We start from the raw sequence: 22102 nt of genomic DNA on the forward strand, positions 1-22102 counted from the left end.
GAAATGGCTGCATTTAAGGGAACTAGTTAATCCATCATGCTTCAGTACCACTGTTCTTACGAGTGAAGGACCTGGTGTGGTAGACTCCTACGATATAATTTGGCCATCTTGTTTGTTCACAATATATGCACTCTTAAGGGAACAACAGGTAGTACTAACATAGTATTACAATCTGCGCCAAATGTATGCTCTAGGTTTGGAAAATTAGAGTTGGGCAAGGCTAAAACTAAACGTCTGCCTTGGCCCTTAGTTGGCATGGCAAATTTTCAAAATAGAGAGAGGACAAGCATCCCAGGCAGTGTCCCAATATCTCTCTAATGTCCTTGTTGAAACCAAAGGTTGTTAAACAGGACATACAATCTACATCAACTAAAAGCAGAAAAGTAAAGCTGCCTTTCACAGGTGTCCCATCAACTTCTCAGTCTAACAACACCCCGGGTGTTTTGAAAAATCTATTTAACTGCCATCATTGAAACACCACCCTGCCCTCCCTAAACTCAGTTTGGTTTCTAAGACTAGGGGCCCAGCGATAGTAGCACAAAATAGGGTGCACTGTCTTCCCATCTGCTGCACTTTTTTCAAGAAATACTTCTTTATCAACATAGCAGTTTCACATGGTATTTTTAATTATTCAACAGTTTATACATTCAAGTGGTGAAATAAGTACATGTTTTAATGCTAAATGGGAGACTGCCTGCGAGTGCTATCCAAAGGAGGACATAAAAAATGTCTAGCCAGAAAGGTGGCTTGAAATCCCATTCTCCAGACTGGGCCCAAGAGTAGGATATGTAGGCAAATGTTTTTGAGTTCCAGCACTTGTGTTTTGAAGGTAGATTGATGTTCAATAACTGCAAAGTCTATGTAAAGCAAGGGCTGAATTGTGTGGTTTGTGCTTTGAAAATGTAAAAGTCAAGAGCTGAATGTACAGAGTTTCACCCCAGATGGGACTTGAACCCACAATCCCTGCCTTAGGAGGCCAGTGCCTTATCCATTAGGCCACTGGGGCTAGGTTGATGCTGCTCTCCCCTGTCCTCCAAATACAAGATCCACTCCCTATCATGTGGTCTCTACCGCAGTTTAAGTCTATGGAATCACTTATACAATACATTCACAACAAGCAATCCATGGATAACTCTCCTCTCTTTAAAGTCCTTACAACTATTCAAATATCTAATATACCCTCACCTGGAAGAACAACACAATGCGGACGCTAAACTCTCCTAACTTCACTTCACATGTCACAACAAAATGCCCACTGCTCGAGCCAGCAGGAAACGTCAAGGCAGCTCAAGGAATACAACTGCACTTGCAGTTCTAACAACATCAACCCGAACTAGCATTTCCTTCTTCTGATATACATATTTATAGAGAGATTTTTAATGATCAGTGCTTAGCAGAAAGGAGATACTTATGGCAAAAGGTTTACTTTTTGCACACTGTAGATCATTACTGGAAAGAAAGACTCTATCTGCATATTTACACATCATTTTTAATATGACTCAGAAATGTCATGCCTTTTTTTGAACAAATTATTACATGGTGTGTGAGAACGTCTAATTCAGCACTACAGCTTCTGCTTTCATTCTCCATGCCTGAAAACATAATCTTCCATATGAAACAACAAAAGACTAGGATTTTTTTGTTTTTTTTGAGTGATGGCATTGAAATGTGCAGTAAGAAATAAAGTACCTTTGTCATACATAAAAAGGATAACGCAAGTCACCTCCGAGTTCATTCACCCCACAGAGGAATTCTGTCTTCACCCACTTACCTCTATGTGATCACTAAGCTACTCCACAACTTGCAATACCTTTACAACATACGACAGGGTGTGTTTTATCCCACACATCCATTCAAACATATATCTTTTCTGCTCAGACATAAAACAAGCACATTTCTCCATTCCTATCCTAGCAGTGGAGAAAATGCTCTGCTGTGGTACTTGAACAGGTGGCGGAGTAAAGTTTGTTGGAATTGGTTATTTTATTAGCACGCTTCAGTGCTAATGTTGTTAAGAAGGAAGACCCTTAGGAAACTAGATAAACATCTCCAAAATACATCTTCTTCCACCCCAGAAAGAACTCAAACCCACAATCCCTTTGAGAGTATTTGACTGCCTTAGAATTAGGCCAACAGGGTTGCACAGGAGTGCTGTTAACCAATAGCTACAAACACTTTCTAAAAATACGACACATATTCTACATGTTTGTCGCTCCCACTCAGGTATAAAAGAAGCTCATATCACCTTTAAAGAGTCCCCAGCTGTGGTGATTAAAGTTTGAAATGGCTGCATTTAAGGGAACTAGTTAATCCATCATGCTTCAGTCCCACTGTTCTTACGAGTGAAGGACCTGGTGTGGTAGACTCCTACGATATAATTTGGCCATCATGTTTGTTCACAATATATGCACTCTTAAGGGAACAACAGGTAGTACTAACAAAGTATTACAATCTGCGCCAAATGTATGCTCTAGGTTTGGAAAATTAAAGTTGGGCAAGGCTAAAACTAAACGTCTGCCTTGGCCCTTAGTTGGCATGGCAAATTTTCAAAATAGAGAGAGGACAAGCATCCCACGCAGTGTCCCAATATCTCTCTAATGTCCTTGTTGAAACCAAAGGTTGTTAAACAGGACATACAATCTACATCAACTAAAAGCAGACAAGTAAAGCTGCCTTTCACAGGTGTCCCATCAACTTCTCAGTCTAACAACACCCCGGGTGTTTTGAAAAATCTATTTAACTGCCATCATTGAAACACCACCCTGCCCTCCCTAAACTCAGTTTGGTTTCTAAGACTAGGGGCCCAGCGATAGTAGCATAAAATAGGGTGCACTGTCTTCCCATCTGCTGCACTTTTTTCGAGAAATACTTCTTTATCAACATAGCAGTTTCACATGGTATTTTTAATTATTCAACAGTTTATGCATTCAAGTGGTGAAATAAGTACATGTTTTAATGCTAAATGGGAGACTGCCTGCGAGTGCTATCCAAAGGAGGACATAAAAAATGTCTAGCCAGAAAGGTGGGTTGAAATCCCATTCTCCAGACTGGGCCCAAGAGTAGAATATGTAGGCAAATGTTTTTGAGTTCCAGCACTTGTGTTTTGAAGGTAGATTGATGTTCCATAGCTGCAAAGTCTATGTAAAGGAAGGGCTGAATTGTGTGGTTTGTGCTTTGAAAATGTAAAAGTCAAGAGCTGAATGTACAGATTTCCACCCCAGATGGGACTTGAACCCACAATCCCTGGCTTAGGAGGCCAGTGCCTTATCCATTAGGCCACTGGGGCCACGTTCATACTGCTCTCCCCTGTCCTCCAAATACAAGATCCACTCCCTATCATGTGGTCTCTACCGCAGTTTAAGTCTATGAAATCACTTATACAATACATTCACAACAAGCAATACATGGATAACTCCCCTCTCTTTAAAGTCCTTACAACTATTCAAATAGCTAATATACCCTCACCTGGAAGAACAACACCATGCGGACGCTAAACTCTCCTAACTTCACTTCACATGTCACAACAAAATGCCCACTGCTCGAGCCTGCAGGAAACATCAAGGAAGCTCAAGGAATACAACTGCGCTTGCAGTTCTAACAACATCAACCCGAACTAGCATTTCCTTCTTCTGATATACATATTTATAGAGAGATTTTTAATGATCGGTGCTTAGCAGAAAGGAGATACTTATGGCAAAAGGTTTACTTTTTGCACACTGTAGATCATTACTGGAAAGATAGACTCTATCTGCATATTTACACATCATTTTTAATATGACTCAGAAATGTCATGCCTTTTTTTGAACAAATTATTACATGGTTTGTGAGAACGTCTAATTCAGCACTACAGCTTCTGCTTTCATTCTCCATGCCTGAAAACATAATCTTCCATATGAAACAACAAAAGACTAGGATTTTTTTGTTTTTTTTTAGTGATGGCATTGAAATGTGCAGTAAGAAATAAAGTACCTTTGTCATACATAAAAAGGATAACGCAAGTCACCTCCGAGTTCATTCACCCCACAGAGGAATTCTGTCTTCACCCACTTACCTCTATGTGATCACTAAGCTACTCCACAACTTGCAATACCTTTACAACATACGACAGGGTGTGTTTTATCCCACACATCTATTCAAACATATATCTTTTCTGCTCAGGCATAAAACAAGCATATTTCTCCATTCCTATCCTAGCAGTGGAGAAAATGCTCTGCTGTGGTACTTGAACAGGTGGCGGAGTAAAGTTTGTTGGAATTGGTTATTTTATTAGCACGCTTCAGTGCCAATGTTGTTAAGAAGGAAGACCCTTAGGAAACTAGATAAACATCTCCAAAATACATCTTCTTCCACCCCAGAAAGCACTCAAACCCACAATCCCTTTGTGAGTATTTGACTGCCTTAGAATTAGGCCAACAGGGTTGCACAGGAGTGCTGTTAACCAATAGCTACAAACACTTTCTAAAAATACGACACATATTCTACATGTTTGTCGCTCCCACTCAGGTATAAAAGAAGCTCATATCACCTTTAAAGAGTCCCCAGCTGTGGTGATTAAAGTTTGAAATGGCTGCATTTAAGGGAACTAGTTAATCCATCATGCTTCAGTCCCACTGTTCTTACGAGTGAAGGACCTGGTGTGGCAGACTCCTACGATATAATTTGGCCATCTTTTTTGTTCTCAATATATGCACTCTTAAGGGAACAACAGGTAGTACTAACAAAGTATTACAATCTGCGCCAAATGTATGCTCTAGGTTTGGAAAATTAGAGTTGGGCAAGGCTAAAACTAAACGTTTGCCTTGGCCCTTAGTTGGCATGGCAAGTTTTCAAAATAGAGAGAGGACAAGCATCCCAGGCAGTGTCCCAATATCTCTCTAATGTCCTTGTTGAAACCAAAGGTTGTTAAACAGGACATACAATCTACATCAACTAAAAGCAGACAAGTAAAGCTGCCTTTCACAGGTGTCCCATCAACTTCTCAGTCTAACAACACCCCGGGTGTTTTGAAAAATCTATTTAACTGCCATCATTGAAACACCACCCTGCCCTCCCTAAACTCAGTTTGGTTTCTAAGACTAGGGGCCCAGCGATAGTAGCATAAAATAGGGTGCACTGTCTTCCCATCTGCTGCACTTTTTTCGAGAAATACTTCTTTATCAACATAGCAGTTTCACATGGTATTTTTAATTATTCAACAGTTTATGCATTTAAGTGGTGAAATAAGTACATGTTTTAATGCTAAATGGGAGACTGCCTGCGAGTGCTATCCAAAGGAGGACATAAAAAATGTCTAGCCAGAAAGGTGGGTTGAAATCCCATTCTCCAGACTGGGCCCAAGAGTAGAATATGTAGGCAAATGTTTTTGAGTTCCAGCACTTGTGTTTTGAAGGTAGATTGATGTTCCATAGCTGCAAAGTCTATGTAAAGGAAGGGCTGAATTGTGTGGTTTGTGCTTTGAAAATGTAAAAGTCTAGAGCTGAATGTACAGAGTTTCACCCCATATGGGACTTGAACCCACAATCCCTGGCTTAGGAGGCCAGTGCCTTATCCATTAGGCCACTGGGGCCACGTTCATACTGCTCTCCCCTGTCCTCCAAATACAAGATCCACTCCCTATCATGTGGTCTCTACCGCAGTTTAAGTCTATGGAATCACTTATACAATACATTCACAACAAGCAATCCATGGATAACAACCCTCTCTTTAAAGTCCTTACAACTATTCAAATAGCTAATATACCCTCACCTGGAAGAACAACACCATGCGGACGCTAAACTCTCCTAACTTCACTTCACATGTCACAACAAAATGCCCACTGCTCGAGCCAGCAGGAAACATCAAGGCAGCTCAAGGAATACAACTGCGCTTGCAGTTCTAACAACATCAACCCGAACTAGCATTTCCTTCTTCTGATATACATATTTATAGAGAGATTTTTAATGATAGGTGCTTAGCAGAAAGGAGATACTTATGGCAAAAGGTTTACTTTTTGCACACTGTAGATCATTACTGGAAAGATAGACTCTATCTGCATATTTACACATCATTTTTAATATGACTCAGAAATGTCATGCCTTTTTTTGAACAAATTATTACATGGTTTGTGAGAACGTCTAATTCAGCACTACAGCTTCTGCTTTCATTCTCCATGCCTGAAAACATAATCTTCCATATGAAACAACAAAAGACTAGGATTTTTTTGTTTTTTTTGAGTGATGGCATTGAAATGTGCAGTAAGAAATAAAGTACCTTTGTCAAACATAAAAAGGATAACGCAAATCACCTCCGAGTTCATTCACCCCACAGAGGAATTCTGTCTTCACCCACTTACCTCTATGTGATCACTAAGCTACTCCACAACTTGCAATACCTTTACAACATACGACAGGGTGTGTTTTATCCCACACATCCATTCAAACATATATCTTTTCTGCTCAGACATAAAACAACCACATTTCTCCATTCCTATCCTAGCAGTGGAGAAAATGCTCTGCTGTGGTACATGAACAGGTGGCGGAGTAAAGTTTGTTGGAATTGGTTATTTTATTAGCACGCTTCAGTGCTAATGTTGTTAAGAAGGAAGACCCTTAGGAAACTAGATAAACATCTCCAAAATACATCTTCTTCCACCCCAGAAAGAACTCAAACCCACAATCCCTTTGTGAGTATTTGACTGCCTTAGAATTAGGCCAACAGGGTTGCACAGGAGTGCTGTTAACCAATAGCTACAAACACTTTCTAAAAATACGACACATATTCTACATGTTTGTCGCTCCCACTCAGGTATAAAAGAAGCTCATATCACCTTTAAAGAGTCCCCAGCTGTGGTGATTAAAGTTTGAAATGGCTGCATTTAAGGGAACTAGTTAATCCATCATGCTTCAGTCCCACTGTTCTTACGAGTGAAGGACCTGGTGTGGTAGACTCCTACGATATAATTTGGCCATCTTGTTTGTTCACAATATATGCACTCTTAAGGGAACAACAGGTAGTACTAACAAAGTATTACAATCTGCGCCAAATGTATGCTCTAGGTTTGGAAAATTAGAGTTGGGCAAGGCTAAAACTAAACGTCTGCCTTGGCCCTTAGTTGGCATGGCAAATTTTCAAAATAGAGAGAGGACAAGCATCCCACGCAGTGTCCCAATATCTCTCTAATGTCCTTGTTGAAACCAAAGGTTGTTAAACAGGACATACAATCTACATCAACTAAAAGCAGACAAGTAAAGCTGCCTTTCACAGGTGTCCCATCAACTTCTCAGTCTAACAACACCCCGGGTGTTTTGAAAAATCTATTTAACTGCCATCATTGAAACACCACCCTGCCCTCCCTAAACTCAGTTTGGTTTCTAAGACTAGGGGCCCAGCGATAGTAGCATAAAATAGGGTGCACTGTCTTCCCATCTGCTGCACTTTTTTCGAGAAATGCTTCTTTATCAACATAGCAGTTTCACATGGTATTTTTTATTATTCAACAGTTTATACATTCAAGTGGTGAAATAAGTACATGTTTTAATGCTAAATGGGAGACTGCCTGCGAGTGCTATCCAAAGGAGGACATAAAAAATGTCTAGCCAGAAAGGTGGGTTGAAATCCCATTCTCCAGACTGGGCCCAAGAGTAGGATATGTAGGCAAATGTTTTGGAGTTCCAGCCCTTGTGTTTTGAAGGTAGATTGATGTTCCATAGCTGCAAAGTCTATGTAAAGCAAGGGCTGAATTGTGTGGTTTGTGCTTTGAAAATGTAAAAGTCAAGAGCTGAATGTACAGAGTTTCACCCCAGAGGGACTTGAACCCACAATCCCTGGCTGAGGAGGCCAGTGCCTTATCCATTAGGCCACTGGGGCCATGTTGATGCTGCTCTCCCCTGTCCACCAGATAGAAGATCCACTCCCTATCATGTGGTCTCTACCGCAGTTTAAGTCTATGGAATCACTTATACAATACATTCACAACAAGCAATCCATGGATAACTCCCCTCCCTTTAAAGTCCTTACAACTATTCAAATATCTAATATACCCTCACCTGGAAGAACAACACAATGCGGACGCTAAACTCTCCTAACTTCACTTCACATGTCACAACAAAATGCCCACTGCTCGAGCCAGCAGGAAACATCAAGGCAGCTCAAGGAATACAACTGCACTTGCAGTTCTAACAACATCAACCCGAACTAGCATTTCCATCTTCTGATATACATATTTATAGAGAGATTTTTAATGATCGGTGCTTAGCAGAAAGGAGATACTTATGGCAAAAGGTTTACTTTTTGCACACTGTAGATCATTACTGGAAAGATAGACTCTATCTGCATATTTACACATCATTTTTAATATGACTCAGAAATGTCATGCCTTTTTTTGAACAAATTATTACATGGTTTGTGAGAACGTCTAATTCAGCACTACAGCTTCTGCTTTCATTCTCCATGCCTGAAAACATAATCTTCCATATGAAACAACAAAAGACTAGGAATTTTTTGTTTTTTTTGAGTGATGGCATTGAAATGTGCAGTAAGAAATAAAGTACCTTTGTCATACATAAAAAGGATAACGCAAGTCACCTCTGAGTTCATTCACCCCACAGAGGAATTCTGTCTTCACTCACTTACGTCTATGTGATCACTAAGCTACTCCACAACTTGCAATACCTTTACAACATACGACAGGGTGTGTTTTATCCCACACATCCATTCAAACATATATCTTTTGTGCTCAGACATAAAACAAGCACATTTCTCCATTCCTATCCTAGCAGTGGAGAAAATGCTCTGCTGTGGTACTTGAACAGGTGGCGGAGTAAAGTTTGTTGGAATTGGTTATTTTATCAGCACGCTTCAGTGCTAATGTTGTTAAGAAGGAAGACCCTTAGGAAACTAGATAAACATCTCCAAAATACATCTTCTTCCACCCAAGAAAGAACTCAAACCCACAATCCCTTTGTGAGTATTTGACTGCTTTAGAATTAGGCCAACAGGGTTGCACAGGAGTGCTGTTAACCAATAGCTACAAACACTTTCTAAAAATACGACACATATTCTACATGTTTGTCGCTCCCACTCAGGTATAAAAGAAGTTCATATCACCTTTAAAGAGTCCCCAGCTGTGGTGATTAAAGTTTGAAATGGCTGCATTTAAGGGAACTAGTTAATCCATCATGCTTCAGTCCCACTGTTCTTACGAGTGAAGGACCTGGTGTGGCAGACTCCTACGATATAATTTGGCCATCTTGTTTGTTCTCAATATATGCACTCTTAAGGGAACAACAGGTAGTACTAACAAAGTATTACAATCTGCGCCAAATGTATGCTCTAGGTTTGGAAAATTAGAGTTGGGTAAGGCTAAAACTAAACGTCTGCCTTGGCCCTTAGTTGGCATGGCAAATTTTCAAAATAGAGAGAGGACACGCATCCCAGGCAGTGTCCGAATATCTCTATAATGTCCTTGTTGAAACCAAAGGTTGTTAAACAGGACATACAATATACATCAACTAAAAGCAGACAAATAAAGCTGCCTTTCACAGGTGTCCCATCAACTTCTCAGTCTAACAACACCCCGGGTGTTTTGAAAAATCTATTTAACTTCCATCATTGAAACACCACCCTGCCCTCCCTAAACTCAGTTTGGTTTCTAAGACTAGGGGCCCAGCGATAGTAGCATAAAATAGGGTGCACTGTCTTCCCATCTGCTGCACTTTTTTCGAGAAATACTTCTTTATCAACATAGCAGTTTCACATGGTATTTTTAATTATTCAACAGTTTATACATTCAAGTGGTGAAATAAGTACATGTTTTAATGCTAAATGGGAGACTGCCTGAGAGTGCTATCCAAAGGAGGACATAAAACATGTCTAGCCAGAAAGGTGGGTTGAAATCCCATTCTCCAGACTGGGCCCAAGAGTAGGATATGTAGGCAAATGTTTTTGAGTTCCAGCACTTGTGTTTTGAAGGTAGATTGATGTTCCATAGCTGCAAAGTCTATGTAAAGCAAGGGCTGAATTGTGTGGTTTGTGCTTTGAAAATGTAAAAGTCAAGAGCTGAATGTACAGAGTTTCACCCCAAATGGGACTTGAACCCACAATCCCTGGCTTAGGAGGCCAGTGCCTTATCCATTAGGCCACTGGGGCCATGTTGATGCTGTTCTCCCCTGTACTCCAGATACAAGATCCACTCCCTATCATGTGGTCTCTACCGCAGTTTAAGTCTATGGAATCACTTATACAATACATTCACAACAAGCAATCCATGGATAACTCCCCTCTCTTTAAAGTCCTTACAACTATTCAAATATCTAATATACCCTCACCTGGAAGAACAACACAATGCGGACGCTAAACTCTCCTAACTTCACTTCACATGTCACAACAAAATGCCCACTGCTCGAGCCAGCAGGAAACATCAAGGCAGCTCAAGGAATACAACTGCACTTGCAGTTCTAACAACATCAACCCGAACTAGCATTTCCATCTTCTGATATACATATTTATAGAGAGATTTTTAATGATCGGTGCTTAGCAGAAAGGAGATACTTATGGCAAAAGGTTTACTTTTTGCACACTGTAGATCATTACTGGAAAGATAGACTCTATCTGCATATTTCCACATCATTTTTAATATGACTCAGAAATGTCATGCCTTTTTTTGAACAAATTATTACATGGTTTGTGAGAACGTCTAATTCAGCACTACAGCTTCTGCTTTCATTCTCCATGCCTGAAAACATAATCTTCCATATGAAACAACAAAAGACTAGGTATTTTTTGTTTTTTTTGAGTGATGGCATTGAAATGTGCAGTAAGAAATAAAGTACCTTTGTCATACATAAAAAGGATAACGCAAGTCACCTCTGAGTTCATTCAGCCCACAGAGGAATTCTGTCTTCACCCACTTTCCTCTATGTGATCACTAAGCTACTCCACAACTTGCAATACCTTTACAACATACGACAGGGTGTGTTTTATCCCACACATCCATTCAAACATATATCTTTTCTGTTCAGACATAAGACAAGCACATTTCTCCATTCCTATCCTAGCAGTGGAGAAAATGCTCTGCTGTGGTACTTGAACAGGTGGCGGAGTAAAGTTTGTTGGAATTGGTTATTTTATCAGCACGCTTCCGTGCTAATGTTGTTAAGAAGGAAGACCCTTAGGAAACTAGATAAACATCTCCAAAATACATCTTCTTCCACCCCAGAAATAACTCAAACCCACAATCCCTTTGTGAGTATTTGACTGCCTTAGAATTAGGCCAACGGGGTTGCACAGGAGTGCTGTTAACCAATAGCTACAAACACTTTCTAAAAATACAACACATATTCTACATGTTTGTCGCTCCCACTCAGGTATAAAAGAAGTTCATATCACCTTTAAAGAGTCCCCAGCTGTGGTGATTAAAGTTTGAAATGGCTGCATTTAAGGGAACTAGTTAATCCATCATGCTTCAGTCCCACTGTTCTTACGAGTGAAGGACCTGGTGTGGCAGACTCCTACGATATAATTTGGCCATCTTGTTTGTTCTCAATATATGCACTCTTAAGGGAACAACAGGTAGTACTAACAAAGTATTACAATCTGCGCCAAATGTATGCTCTAGGTTTGGAAAATTAGAGTTGGGTAAGGCTAAAACTAAACGTCTGCCTTGGCCCTTAGTTGGCATGGCAAATTTTCAAAATAGAGAGAGGACACGCATCCCAGGCAGTGTCCGAATATCTCTATAATGTCCTTGTTGAAACCAAAGGTTGTTAAACAGGACATACAATCAACATCAACTAAAAGCAGACAAGTAAAGTTGCCTTTCACAGGTGTCCCATCAACTTCTCAGTCTAACAACACCCCGGGTGTTTTGAAAAATCTATTTAACTGCCATCATTGAAACACCACCCTGCCCTCCCTAAACTCAGTTTGGTTTCTAAGACTAGGGGCCCAGCGATAGTAGCATAAAATAGGGTGCACTGTCTTCCCATCTGCTGCACTTTTTTTGAGAAATACTTCTTTATCAACATAGCAGTTTCACATGGTATTTTTAATTATTCAACAGTTTATGCATTCAAGTGGTGAAATAAGTACATGTTTTAATGCTAAATGGGAGACTGCCTGAGAGTGCTATCCAAAGGAGGACATAAAAAATGTCTAGCCAGAAAGGTGGGTTGAAATCCCATTCTCCAGACTGGGCCCAAGAGTAGAATATGTAGGTAAATGTTTTTGAGTTCCAGCACTTGTGTTTTGAAGGTAGATTGATGTTCCATAGCTGCAAAGTCTATGTAAAGGAAGGGCTGAATTGTGTGGTTTGTGCTTTGAAAATGTAAAAGTCAAGAGCTGAATGTACAGAGTTTCACCCCAGATGGAACTTGAACCCACAATCCCTGGCTTAGGAGGCCAGTGCCTTATCCATTAGGCCACTGGGGCCACGTTGATACTGCTCTCCCCTGTCCTCCAAATACAAGATCCACTCCCTATCATGTGGTCTCTACCGCAGTTTAAGTCTATGGAATCACTTATACAATACATTCACAACAAGCAATCCATGGATAACTCCCCTCTCTTTAAAGTCCTTACAACTATTCAAATAGCTAATATACCCTCACCTGGAAGAACAACACCATGCGGACACTAAACTCTCCTAACTTCACTTCACATGTCACAACAAAATGCCCACTGCTCGAGCCAGCAGGAAACATCAAGGCAGCTCAAGGAATACAATTGCACTTGCAGTTCTAACAACATCAACCCGAACTAGCATTTCCTTCTTCTGATATACATATTTATAGAGAGATTTTTAATGATCGGTGCTTAGCAGAAAGGAGATACTTATGACAAAAGGTTTACTTTTTGCACACTGTAGATCATTACTGGAAAGATAGACTCTATCTGCATATTTACACATCATTTTTAATATGACTCAGAAATGTCATGCCTTTTTTTGAACAAATTATTACATGGTTTGTGAGAACATCTAATTCAGCACTACATCTTCTGCTTTCATTCTCCATGCCTGAAAACATAATCTTCCATATGAAACAACAAAAGACTCGGAATTTTTTGTTTTTTTTGAGTGATGGCATTGAAATGTGCAGTAAGAAAAAAAGTACCTTTGTCATACATAAAAAGGATAACGCAAGTCACCTCCGAGTTCATTCACCCCACAGACGAATTCTGTCTTCACCCACTTACCTCTATGCGATCACTAAGCTACTCCACAACTTGCAATACCTTTACAACATACGACAGGGTGTGTTTTATCCCACACATCCATTCAAACATATATCTTTTGTGCTCAGACATAAAACAAGCACATTTCTCCATTCCTATCCTAGCAGTGGAGAAAATGCTCTACTGTGGTACTTGAACAGGTGGCGGAGTAAAGTTTGTTGGCATTGGTTATTTTATCAGCACGCTTCAGTGCTAATGTTGTTAAGAAGGAAGACCCTTAGGAAACTAGATAAACATCTCCAAAATACATCTTCTTCCACCCCAGAAAGAACTCAAACCCACAATCCCTTTGTGAGTATTTGACTGCCTTAGAATTAGGCCAACAGGGTTGCACAGGAGTGCTGTTAACCAATAGCTACAAACACTTTCTAAAAATACCACACATATTCTACATGTTTGTCGCTCCCACTCAGGTATAAAAGAAGTTCATATCACCTTTAAAGAGTCCCCAGCTGTGGTGATTAAAGTTTGAAATGGCTGCATTTAAGGGAACTAGTTAATCCATCATGCTTCGGTCCCACTGTTCTTACGAGTGAAGAACCTGGTGTGGTAGACTCCTACGATATAATTTGGCCATCTTGTTTGTTCACAATATTTGCACTCTTAAGGGAACAACAGGTAGTACTAACACAGCATTACAATCTGCGCCAAATGTATGCTCTAGGTTTGGAAAATTAGAGTTGGGCAAGGCTAAAACTAAACGTCTGCCTTGGCCCTTAGTTGGCATGGCAAATTTTCAAAATAGAGAGAGGACAAGTGTTGGACTTTTGCTTTTGCAGGGTCATCCCCAGACTTTTTTGCCTCCTGCCTCCTATATTTTTCTGACATGTTGCTGTTGGCTTTTCAACTCTGAGCACTTTACCACTGCTAACCAGTGCTAAAGTGCATATGCTCTCCTGTTTAAATTGTATGTAAGTGGTTTATCCATGATTGGCATATTTGATTTACTAGTAAGTCCCTAGTAAGGTGCACTAGAGGTGCCAGGGCCTGTAAATCAAATGCTACTAGTGGGCCTGCAGCACTGGTTGTGCCACCCACATAAGTAGCTCTGTAATCATGTCTCAGACCTGCCCCTGCAGTGTCTGTATGTGTATTTTTACACTGTAAATTCGACTTGGCAAGTGTACCCACTTGCCAGGCCTAAACCTTCCCTTTCCTTACATGTAAGGCACCCCTAAGGTATGCCCTAGGTAGCCCCAGGGGCAGGGTGCAGTGTATGGATAAGGTAGGACATATAGTAATGTGGTTTATATGTCCTGACAGTGAAATACTGCCAATTTCGTTTTCACTGTTGCAAGGTCTGTCTCTCTCATAGGATAATATGGGGGCTACCTTTAAATATGATTAAAGTGTAGATTCCCCTAGAGAAGAGATGGACAGGTGGAGTTTGGGATCCCTGAACTCACAATTTAAAAATGCATCTTTTAGTAAAGTTGATTTTGAGATTGTGAGTTTGGAAATGCCACTTTTAGAAAGTGAGCATTTTCTTGCTTAAACCATTCTGTGACTCTGCCTTGTTTGTGGATTCCCTGTCTGGGTCAGTTTGACAGTTGGGTTGTTTTTCACCTCACACCAGACAGTGACACAAAGGGAGCTGGGGTGTGATCTGCATTTCCTGATTAGCCATCTCTGCTAGGAGGGAGGGGTGGAGTGGTCACTCTCATCTGAAAGGACTGTGCCTGCCTCTGACAATGCTGTCTCCAACCCCCTGGTGTGTGTCTGAGGCCTTGCCTGGGCAAGGCAGGATTTCACAAGAAGGTGTGAGTCCCCTTTGAAGGAAGGTGACTTCAAAGACTAAAATGGGTATAAGAAGGGCACCCAAACTTACAAACTTTAGAAACACTTCTGGAATCAAGGGGAACCTCTGCCTGGAGAAGAGCTAATCGCTGAGGAACAAGTGCTGCCCTGCCTGTGACTGTGCTTTGTGGAGCTTTCCTGCAGTGCTGCTTCTGCCAGAGTAAGAGGGCAAAGACTGGACTTTGTGTGCCTTCCATCTTGAAGAAGAAATCTCCAAGGGCTTGATGTAGAGCTTGCCTCCTGTTATTGAAGTCTCAGGGATAGCAAAGACTTCTTCCTGCCAGCACCTGGAGTCTCTGGAGAGACCCCTACTCTGCTCTGTGGTGCCCTTCCAGTTCCTGGGACCCTGAAAGGAGAGGCTGGCAGCCTAAGGACAAAAATACACGCACCGCGCACCGTGCGGAGAAAAGATCGACGCGAATCCGATCGCGGCTGAGAAAACGACGCGACGCCGGCTCCGCAGCTGAGAAACGATGCCGCTGGAAACGCGACCGGAGAATCGACGCCCGGAGCAGGAGAAACGACGCGCAGCATCGCTGACGAAGGCTGAGAGATCGCAACCAGCGCCGCGGGACTTCGGACCGTCGCGTGGCTGGCTTTTTCGACGCGCCTCGCCGAGCCGAGCTGTTTTCGACGCATATACCCGTGCAGGGTTATTTTCGACGCACACCGCCCGTGCGGGGTTATTTTTGCCGCAAACCAGGTACATTTTCACGCTAGCAGCGCTAGTGTGGTGTTACAACTACCTAAAGACTCTTTTTATTTTAAACCTTTAAAAAAATCATAACTTGACTTGTGTATGTTGGATTTTTGTCGTTTTGGTCTTGTTTTGTCTAGATAAATATTTCCTATTTTTCTAAACTGGTGTTGTGTCATTTTGTAGTGTTTTCATTAAGTTACTGTGTGTGTTGGTACAAATACTTTACGCCCAGCACTCTGAGGTTAAGCCTACTGCTCTGCCAAGCTACCAAGGGGGTAAGCAGGGGTTAGCTGAGGGTGATTCTCTTTTATCCTAACTAGAGTGAGGGTCCTTGCTTGAACAGGGGGTAACCTGACTGTCAACCAAAGACCCCATTTCTAACAACAAGCATCCCAAGCAGTGTCCCAATATCTCTCTAATGTCCTTGTTGAAACCAAAGGTTGTTAAACAGGACATACAATCTACATCAACTAAAAGCAGAAAAGTAAAGCTGCCTTTCACAGGTGTCCCATCAACTTCTCAGTCTAACAACACCCCGGGTGTTTTGAAAAATCTATTTAACTGCCATCATTGAAACACCACCCTGCCCTCCCTAAACTCAGTTTGGTTTCTAAGACTAGGGGCCCAGCGATAGTAGCACAAAATAGGGTGCACTGTCTTCCCATCTGCTGCACTTTTTTCAAGAAATACTTCTTTATCAACATAGTAGTTTCACATGGTATTTTTAATTATTCAACAGTTTATACATTCAAGTGGTGAAATAAGTACATGTTTTAATGCTAAATGGGAGACTGCCTGCGAGTGCTATCCAAAGGAGGACATAAAAAATGTCTAGCCAGAAAGGTGGGTTGAAATCCCATTCTCCAGACTGGGCCCAAGAGTAGGATATGTAGGCAAATGTTTTTGAGTTCCAGCACTTGTGTTTTGAAGGTAGATTGATGTTCCATAGCTGCAAAGTCTATGTAAAGCAAGGGCTGAATTGTGTGGTTTGGGCTTTGAAAATGTAAAAGTCAAGAGCTGAAGGTACAGAGTTTCACCCCAGATGGGACTTGAACTCACAATCCCTGGCTTAGGAGGCCAGTGCCTTATCCATTAGGCCACTGGGGCCATGTTGATGCTGCTCTCCCCTGTCTTCCAGATACAAGATCCACTCCCTATCATGTGGTCTCTACCGCAGTTTAAGTCTATGGAATCACTTATACAATACATTCACAACAAGCAATCCATGGATAACTCCCCTCTCTTTAAAGTCCTTACAACTATTCAAATATCTAATATACCCTCACCTGGAAGAACAACACAATGCGGACGCTAAACTCTCCTAACTTCACTTCACATGTCACAACAAAATGCCCACTGCTCGAGCCAGCAGGAAACATCAAGGCAGCTCAAGGAATACAACTGCACTTGCAGTTCTAACAACATCAACCCGAACTAGCATTTCCTTCTTCTGATATACATATTTATAGAGAGATTTTTAATGATCGGTGCTTAGCAGAAAGGAGATACTTATGGCAAAAGGTTTACTTTTTGCACACTGTAGATCATTACTGGAAAGATAGACTCTATCTGCATATTTACACATCATTTTTAATATGACTCAGAAATGTCATGCCTTTTTTTGAACAAATTATTACATGGTTTGTGAGAACGTCTAATTCAGCACTACAGCTTCTGCTTTCATTCTCCATGCCTGAAAACATAATCTTCCATATGAAACAACAAAAGACTAGGAATTTTTTGTTTTTTTTGAGTGATGGCATTGAAATGTGCAGTAGAAATAAAGTACCTTTGTCATACATAAAAAGGATAACGCAAGTCACCTCCGAGTTCATTCACCCCACAGAGTAATTCTGTCTTCACCCACTTTCCTCTATGTGATCACTAAGCTACTCCACAACTTGCAATACCTTTACAACATACGACAGGGTGTGTTTTATCCCACACATCCATTCAAACATATATCTTTTCTGTTCAGACATAAAACAAGCACATTTCTCCATTCCTATCCTAGCAGTGGAGAAAATGCTCTGCTGTGGTACTTGAACAGGTGGCGGAGTAAAGTTTGTTGGAATTGGTTATTTTATCAGCACGCTTCCGTGCTAATGTTGTTAAGAAGGAAGACCCTTAGGAAACTAGATAAACATCTCCAAAATACATCTTCTTCCACCCCAGAAATAACTCAAACCCACAATCCCTTTGTGAGTATTTGACTGCCTTAGAATTAGGCCAACGGGGTTGCACAGGAGTGCTGTTAACCAATAGCTACAAACACTTTCTAAAAATACAACACATATTCTACATGTTTGTCGCTCCCACTCAGGTATAAAAGAAGTTCATAATACCTTTAAAGAGTCCCCAGCTGTGGTGATTAAAGTTTGAAATGGCTGCATTTAAGAGAACTAGTTAATCCATCATGCTTCAGTCCCACTGTTCTTACGAGTGAAGGACCTGGTGTGGCAGACTCCTACGATATAATTTGGCCATCTTGTTTGTTCTCAATATATGCACTCTTAAGGGAACAACAGGTAGTACTAACAAAGTATTACAATCTGCGCCAAATGTATGCTCTAGGTTTGGAAAATTAGAGTTGGGCAAGGCTAAAACTAAACGTCTGCCTTGGCCCTTAGTTGGCATGGCAAATTTTCAAAATAGAGAGAGGACAAGCATCCCAGGCAGTGTCCCAATATCTCTCTAATGTCCTTGTTGAAACCAAAGCTTGTTAAACAGGACATACAATCTACACCAACTAAAAGCAGACAAGTAAAGCTGCCTTTCACAGGTGTCCCATCAACTTCTCAGTCTAACAACACCTCGGGTGATTTGAAAAATCTATTTAACTGCCATCATTGAAACACCACCCTGCCCTCCCTAAACTCAGTTTGGTTTCTAAGACTAGGGGCCCAGCGATAGTAGCATAAAATAGGGTGCACTGTCTTCCCATCTGCTGCACTTTTTTTGAGAAATACTTCTTTATCAACATAGCAGTTTCACATGGTATTTTTAATTATTCAACAGTTTATGCATTCAAGTGGTGAAATAAGTACATGTTTTAATGCTAAATGGGAGACTGCCTGCGAGTGCTATCCAAAGGAGGACATAAAAAATGTCTAGCCAGAAAGGTGGGTTGAAATCCCATTCTCCAGACTGGGCCCAAGAGTAGAATATGTAGGTAAATGTTTTTGAGTTCCAGCACTTGTGTTTTGAAGGTAGATTGATGTTCCATAGCTGCAAAGTCTATGTAAAGCAAGGGCTGAATTGTGTGGTTTGTGCTTTGAAAATGTAAAACTCAAGAGCTGAATGTACAGAGTTTCACCCCAGATGGGACTTGAACCCACAATCCCTGGCTTAGGAGGCCAGTGCCTTATCCATTAGGCCACTGGGGCCATGTTGATGCTGCTCTCCCCTGTCCTCCAAATACAAGATCCACTCTCTATCATGTGGTCTCTACCGCAGTTTAAGTCTATGGAATCACTTATGCAATACATTCACAACAAGCAATCCATGGATAACTCCCCTCTCTTTAAAGTCCTTACAACTATTCAAATATCTAATATACCCTCACCTGGAAGAACAACACAATGCGGACGCTAAACTCTCCTAACTTCACTTCACATGTCACAACAAAATGCCCACTGCTCGAGCCAGCAGGAAACATCAAGGCAGCTCAAGGAATACAACTGCACTTGCAGTTCTAACAACATCAACCCGAACTAGCATTTCCTTCTTCTGATATACATATTTATAGAGAGATTTTTAATGATCGGTGCTTAGCAGAAAGGAGATACTTATGGCAAAAGGTTTACTTTTTGCACACTGTAGATCATTACTGGAAAGATAGACTCTATCTGCATATTTACACATCATTTTTAATATGACTCAGAAATGTCATGCCTTTTTTTGAACAAATTATTACATGGTTTGTGAGAACGTCTAATTCAGCACTACAGCTTCTGCTTTCATTCTCCATGCCTGAAAACATAATCTTCCATATGAAACAACAAAAGACTAGGAATTTTTTGTTTTTTTTGAGTGATGGCATTGAAATGTGCAGTAGAAATAAAGTACCTTTGTCATACATAAAAAGGATAACGCAAGTCACCTCCGAGTTCATTCACCCCACAGAGGAATTCTGTCTTCACCCACTTTCCTCTATGTGATCACTAAGCTACTCCACAACTTGCAATACCTTTACAACATACGACAGGGTGTGTTTTATCCCACACATCCATTCAAACATATATCTTTTCTGTTCAGACATAAAACAAGCACATTTCTCCATTCCTATCCTAGCAGTGGAGAAAATGCTCTGCTGTGGTACTTGAACAGGTGGCGGAGTAAAGTTTGTTGGAATTGGTTATTTTATCAGCACGCTTCCGTGCTAATGTTGTTAAGAAGGAAGACCCTTAGGAAACTAGATAAACATCTCCAAAATACATCTTCTTCCACCCCAGAAATAACTCAAACCCACAATCCCTTTGTGAGTATTTGACTGCCTTAGAATTAGGCCAACGGGGTTGCACAGGAGTGCTGTTAACCAATAGCTACAAACACTTTCTAAAAATACAACACATATTCTACATGTTTGTCGCTCCCACTCAGGTATAAAAGAAGTTCATAATACCTTTAAAGAGTCCCCAGCTGTGGTGATTAAAGTTTGAAATGGCTGCATTTAAGAGAACTAGTTAATCCATCATGCTTCAGTCCCACTGTTCTTACGAGTGAAGGACCTGGTGTGGCAGACTCCTACGATATAATTTGGCCATCTTGTTTGTTCTCAATATATGCACTCTTAAGGGAACAACAGGTAGTACTAACAAAGTATTACAATCTGCGCCAAATGTATGCTCTAGGTTTGGAAAATTAGAGTTGGGCAAGGCTAAAACTAAACGTCTGCCTTGGCCCTTAGTTGGCATGGCAAATTTTCAAAATAGAGAGAGGACAAGCATCCCAGGCAGTGTCCCAATATCTCTCTAATGTCCTTGTTGAAACCAAAGCTTGTTAAACAGGACATACAATCTACACCAACTAAAAGCAGACAAGTAAAGCTGCCTTTCACAGGTGTCCCATCAACTTCTCAGTCTAACAACACCTCGGGTGATTTGAAAAATCTATTTAACTGCCATCATTGAAACACCACCCTGCCCTCCCTAAACTCAGTTTGGTTTCTAAGACTAGGGGCCCAGCGATAGTAGCATAAAATAGGGTGCACTGTCTTCCCATCTGCTGCACTTTTTTTGAGAAATACTTCTTTATCAACATAGCAGTTTCACATGGTATTTTTAATTATTCAACAGTTTATGCATTCAAGTGGTGAAATAAGTACATGTTTTAATGCTAAATGGGAGACTGCCTGCGAGTGCTATCCAAAGGAGGACATAAAAAATGTCTAGCCAGAAAGGTGGGTTGAAATCCCATTCTCCAGACTGGGCCCAAGAGTAGAATATGTAGGTAAATGTTTTTGAGTTCCAGCACTTGTGTTTTGAAGGTAGATTGATGTTCCATAGCTGCAAAGTCTATGTAAAGCAAGGGCTGAATTGTGTGGTTTGTGCTTTGAAAATGTAAAACTCAAGAGCTGAATGTACAGAGTTTCACCCCAGATGGGACTTGAACCCACAATCCCTGGCTTAGGAGGCCAGTGCCTTATCCATTAGGCCACTGGGGTAATGTTGATGCTGCTCTCCCCTGTCCTCCAAATACAAGATCCACTCTCTATCATGTGGTCTCTACCGCAGTTTAAGTCTATGGAATCACTTATGCAATACATTCACAACAAGCAATCCATGGATAACTCCCCTCTCTTTAAAGTCCTTAAAACTATTCAAATATCTAATATACCCTCACCTGGAAGAACAACACAATGCGGACGCTAAACTCTCCTAACTTCACTTCACATGTCACAACAAAATGCCCACTGCTCGAGCCAGCAGGAAACGTCAAGGCAGCTCCAGGAATACAACTGCACTTGCAGTTCTAACAACATCAACCCGAACTAGCATTTCCTTCTTCTGATATACATATTTTTAGAGAGATTTTTAATGATCGGTGCTTAGCAGAAAGGAGATACTTATGGCAAAAGGTTTACTTTTTGCACACTGTAGATCATTACTGGAAAGATAGACTCTATCTGCATATTTACACATCATTTTTAATATGACTCAGAAATGTCATGCCTTTTTTTGAACAAATTATTACATGGTTTGTGAGAACGTCTAATTCAGCACTACAGCTTCTGCTTTCATTCTCCATGCCTGAAAACATAATCTTCCATATGAAACAACAAAAGACTAGGAATTTTTTGTTTTTTTTGAGTGATGGCATTGAAATGTGCAGTATGAAATAAAGTACCTTTGTCATACATAAAAAGGATAACGCAAGTCACCTCCGAGTTCATTC

At 40.8% G+C, this 22102-nt stretch overlaps 8 non-coding genes across 8 annotated transcripts; all 8 read right to left on the reverse strand.

Moving 5' to 3' along the window:
• Window positions 1-933: 933 nt before the first annotated feature.
• On the reverse strand, window positions 934-1006 carry TRNAR-CCU (transfer RNA arginine (anticodon CCU)). Its single transcript has one exon. It is a non-coding gene; the product is annotated as a tRNA-Arg (tRNA).
• A 2207-nt stretch (window positions 1007-3213) lies between these two features.
• Window positions 3214-3286, reverse strand: TRNAR-CCU (transfer RNA arginine (anticodon CCU)). Its single transcript has one exon. It is a non-coding gene; the product is annotated as a tRNA-Arg (tRNA).
• Window positions 3287-5493: 2207 nt separating this feature from the next.
• TRNAR-CCU (transfer RNA arginine (anticodon CCU)) lies at window positions 5494-5566 on the reverse strand. The gene has a single exon. It is a non-coding gene; the product is annotated as a tRNA-Arg (tRNA).
• A 4486-nt stretch (window positions 5567-10052) lies between these two features.
• TRNAR-CCU (transfer RNA arginine (anticodon CCU)) lies at window positions 10053-10125 on the reverse strand. The gene has a single exon. It is a non-coding gene; the product is annotated as a tRNA-Arg (tRNA).
• A 2207-nt stretch (window positions 10126-12332) lies between these two features.
• Window positions 12333-12405, reverse strand: TRNAR-CCU (transfer RNA arginine (anticodon CCU)). Its single transcript has one exon. It is a non-coding gene; the product is annotated as a tRNA-Arg (tRNA).
• A 4335-nt stretch (window positions 12406-16740) lies between these two features.
• TRNAR-CCU (transfer RNA arginine (anticodon CCU)) lies at window positions 16741-16813 on the reverse strand. The gene has a single exon. It is a non-coding gene; the product is annotated as a tRNA-Arg (tRNA).
• Window positions 16814-19019: 2206 nt separating this feature from the next.
• TRNAR-CCU (transfer RNA arginine (anticodon CCU)) lies at window positions 19020-19092 on the reverse strand. Its single transcript has one exon. It is a non-coding gene; the product is annotated as a tRNA-Arg (tRNA).
• Window positions 19093-21298: 2206 nt separating this feature from the next.
• On the reverse strand, window positions 21299-21371 carry TRNAR-CCU (transfer RNA arginine (anticodon CCU)). The gene has a single exon. It is a non-coding gene; the product is annotated as a tRNA-Arg (tRNA).
• Between the last annotated feature and the right edge of the window lie 731 nt (window positions 21372-22102).

The sequence above is a fragment of the Pleurodeles waltl genome, chromosome 7 (genome assembly GCF_031143425.1).
Source record: "Pleurodeles waltl isolate 20211129_DDA chromosome 7, aPleWal1.hap1.20221129, whole genome shotgun sequence".
Lineage (NCBI taxonomy): Eukaryota > Metazoa > Chordata > Amphibia > Caudata > Salamandridae > Pleurodeles > Pleurodeles waltl.